Raw genomic sequence first — 3,812 nt, 5'->3', positions numbered from 1 at the left:
AGGGGTGCCTTATTTCAGAGGATTCATTGCTTCTTGAAGTTATAGTGTCTTATGATGGGACTCGTGGTTACTCCAGTTTTCCCTAAGGAGACATCTATATTTTAATATGTATTTATATAAATATATATAATACATAAAATATTAACCTATATATTTTTATATATTTAATGTTATATATAAATCTATCCAACACAAACAGGTGAGGTGAACAGCAGCAGGGTGAGATGTTGAGTGAGTGTCCTCAGCCTCTTCTACTGTAAATGGATTGTTTGGTCTCATCTCAAAGTGACAGTGTCAGTGACATGAGTGGGCAGACCAAGAAGGACAAGATCTGTGTGTTCAGGGAATATGAGCGTGTTCCAAGGGCATTTTCCTTTAGGAAGATGAAAAGTTTTCCCATTATCCAGCTCTGACTTCTGCTGGACTATGTGTGGGAGTAGCCGGTGACAGTGACAAAATATTTAGTCCTGGTAAAACGACAGGGTTTTGTCCTGCCCAACCATGTGTTATTTTCAAAATTTGATGCCAGAGTCTGTGTTTTGTGAGCTGGAGTGTGACAGAAACTTCTCAGTGTGAGTATGGTCTGTTGGGACAGCACTGGGCTCAATTAGTGCAGCGTGTGCACCACGTCTCTCTGGAGAGCATCCCTGGGAAATGGTCCTGTCAGCTCGCCCAGATTTCAGCCTGCAGAGAGCTGCTGGCTCGTCCTGGAAGGGAGCCCTGGAGCACACGTGTAGGATGGATGCCCAGGAGACCGGGCACTTTGAAAGGTGAGGCAGAATCCCCACTTGACATTGGATGCTCTGCTCAAGAAGAAAGGACTCTACCTCCCACACCTCCTTCTGTGAGCACCTCTCCAGATCCAGCAGATGGGTCCTGCATGGCACAAACACAATCAGAAATAGCTTTGGCGTGATTTCAGACTGTCTCTTGCCTGGCCATGTGGCCAAGCTGGAAAAACTGTTGGAAAAAGTCAACTCTGAGCTTGCAGAGCCAGGATCCCATTAGGCATGGCCGAGAGGAGCACGGAAAACAAACACCTGGCACCGTGACTTCTCTTCAGCAAGAAGGGCACAGATTCTGCTCTAAGAGATAAACACAGTGTTTGCAGCAGATCCTCCCACCTGTCGTGGCCTGGTACTGCTAGAAAAGTCTCATTAAAGTAATCAGCTGTGGAGATGACACTGTTTTGCTCCCAGCTTAGGCTCTGAATTGGTATCAGGGGCTCTGGAACAGGCAGCCTGGCAGGGTGTGCACTGTGCATGAGCAATCAGAGGGGTCTCCTATTAGCACCGACCTTTGGGAAATGAAAGTGAAGAGAGCAGAGAAGAAATAATAATAAAAAAAAAACAAGTCCAAGCCAGTGGAATGCCTCTGGCTTTGCCTTCTTTATTCATTGCTGCCTGCTTTCTTATTTACTATTTATTTATTTACTTGGAGGCGAGGTGACCTTCAAAGCTGCTGCTGTCACTTGCAGCCTCCTGGTTGCAAGTTGAATGTTAATTTTGGCTGAGGCACTGAAACTCAACGTCCCAGACATCCTGTAGTGGAACCTGTGCCCCTTATTTTTTTTGTAAGTTTTGTCATTTTCTGTTTAAAAGCAGGGGGCTGCTTTGGGCATCAGGCTGAATCTGCAGGCCTAAGTCATAAAAGGAACATGTGAGCCTGATGGTGCAAACTCCCCTCATTTTTGTGCCACTCATAGGAGGGATGAGTGGCTATGAGTGTCTGCCATATAGGGACTGTTTGCAGATCCCACAGCAGATGTGGAAATGTTCTGTCCCTCCAAACTGTGTCTTTGCAGAGAACAATCATCCTCCTCCCACAGGTTCAATGCCACGGAGTTTATTTCCATTTCTAACAGTCTGTAAAACCAGGTGACTTCCCTCCAGCCTTCTTCACCTACCCAGGAACCCCACACGGGTCTTCAAGGTGAGTTTAGAGTCTCCAGAGCAGCAAATTCACCACAGCCACAAAATTGTGGAGAATGATCTAGAGAGTGACTGCACTCCCAGTGACACGATGACAGGAGGGACTTCCAGGGCAGGAGCCAAAGGAAAAGATCGGATGTCTGTGGGGTTTGTACCACGGCCAAGATGACAGCAATGATTTGTTGGCAGCCACACACTTCAAGCCAGGACCTTGAGAGCCAGGCATCTCGTGGCAGGGTCTGTGGTGTGCCCTGGACACTTCCCACCTGGGACACTTCTCTCTGGTTCTTCATTAATCCAAATAAATGCAGTGCTCTGCTCAGTGTCCTAATTAGTTCAGCCTGTGCTGAAGCAGGGGCTGACTCTGGGCTGTTCAGGACAAATAATAACAGTTCCCTGTGCTGTTACACAGATGCCACTTCACCCAGAGAAGGAGGTTTTTTTCTAGGAGTGAAAACTTATCACCTTGGGTCTCACTTGCACACAGAAAATGTTGCTTCTTTGAAAAGGAGGGGAAATGAAGGCAGGAAATGAAGGCAAGCAAAAGAATAAAGGCAGGAAACCAGTTTCTTAAAGGGGAAGGGGGGGTGAATGGTGTACAATCTTCTTTTTCTAACCTTAAAAATTAATTATGATGAAAATGGTCCCAAATGCTGGGAAATACTTTAAGAAAGGTGCCACTGTGGTGAACACACAACTTAGCTTGGTAAGTCCTACCCATAATTTTGGAGGTACATCCCTCTAGGAGGAGCTATTTCTTTGCCTTGGCACCAGGGTCTGTTTTAGAGATAAGAACAGAATCGTGAAATGTTTTGGGTGGGATGGAACCTTAAAGATCATCCAATTCCAACCAGCTGCCATGGGCAGGGACACCTTCCACTAGACCAAGTTGCTCCAAGCCCCATCCAGCCTGGCCTTGGACACTTCCAGGGATCCAGGGGCAGCCACATCTTCTCTGGGCAACCTGTGCCAGGGCCTCCCCACCCTCAAAAGCAAGAATTCCTTCCAGTATCTCATCAAAACCTACTCTCTTTCAGTTAAACCCCTTCCCCCTTGTCCTGTCCCTCCATGCCTTGTCCCCAGTCCCTCTCCAGCTCTCCTGGAGCCCCTTTAGGCCCTACAAGGGGCTCTCAGCTCTCCCTGGAGCCTTCTCTTCTCCAGCTGAACACTCCCAGCTCTCCCAGCCTGGCTCCAGAGCAGAGGGGCTCCAGCCCTCAGAGCATCTCCGTGGCCTCCTCTGGTCCCACTCCAGCAGCTCCACATCTTTCCTGTGCTGAAGACCCCAGACCTGGATGCAGAGAATTCCAGTGATCCACCTCTCATATATCCTTGCAATCCTTAACAGGAACCTCTGTCCTGTTTATTCCTACAGTCATTACAGGAACGTCTGGACTTTTCTCTGTTTTTTCACTGCATAAGAGCAGCTCCACATTAGTGAAGCCTCAAAAAATTATTTAACACTCGTACTTGTTCCTCTCCACGGAAATCTTTAGTAAAAGGCGAAAGATTTGTACGATATGAAGAGAAACCTGAGCATAATTGAGACTTCTTCCACATACACACCATCCCATGGCTGTCCCTCTATAGGACATGGCGACCCTGAGGGAACCCCAAATTCAACCTTTTTCCACTCCAGCCAGACTCTTGATCACTGAAATAACTAAGATACATGTTCTGATCCCAGTTTTCTCACGAAAAAAATGAAAATTACTACCAGGATTGCACCTCCTGCCCCGCGGTGCACCCTGGGTATGCAAATTACCGTGAATGCTAATGAGGTTTAGAAAAGGAGCTCTGCCGGAACATCAGGAAAATGTGTTTTTACACATGAATGACATGGGCTGACTCGGCCAAGCTCTGATTTATAACCAACAAACACAG

At 47.1% G+C, this 3,812-nt stretch overlaps 1 non-coding gene across 1 annotated transcript; it reads right to left on the bottom strand.

Annotated features, from left to right (window-relative positions):
- Positions 1 to 3,353: 3,353 nt before the first annotated feature.
- LOC127474502 (U5 spliceosomal RNA) lies at positions 3,354 to 3,468 on the bottom strand. The gene has a single exon (XR_007905879.1). It is a non-coding gene; the product is annotated as a U5 spliceosomal RNA (small nuclear RNA).
- Positions 3,469 to 3,812: the final 344 nt, after the last annotated feature.

This window comes from Manacus candei, unplaced genomic scaffold, assembly GCF_025592945.1.
Source record: "Manacus candei isolate 608988 ecotype Guabito, Panama unplaced genomic scaffold, ASM2559294v1 h1tg000042l, whole genome shotgun sequence".
NCBI classification, from domain to species: domain Eukaryota; kingdom Metazoa; phylum Chordata; class Aves; order Passeriformes; family Pipridae; genus Manacus; species Manacus candei.
This window is presented reverse-complemented; position numbering and strand designations above follow the sequence as displayed.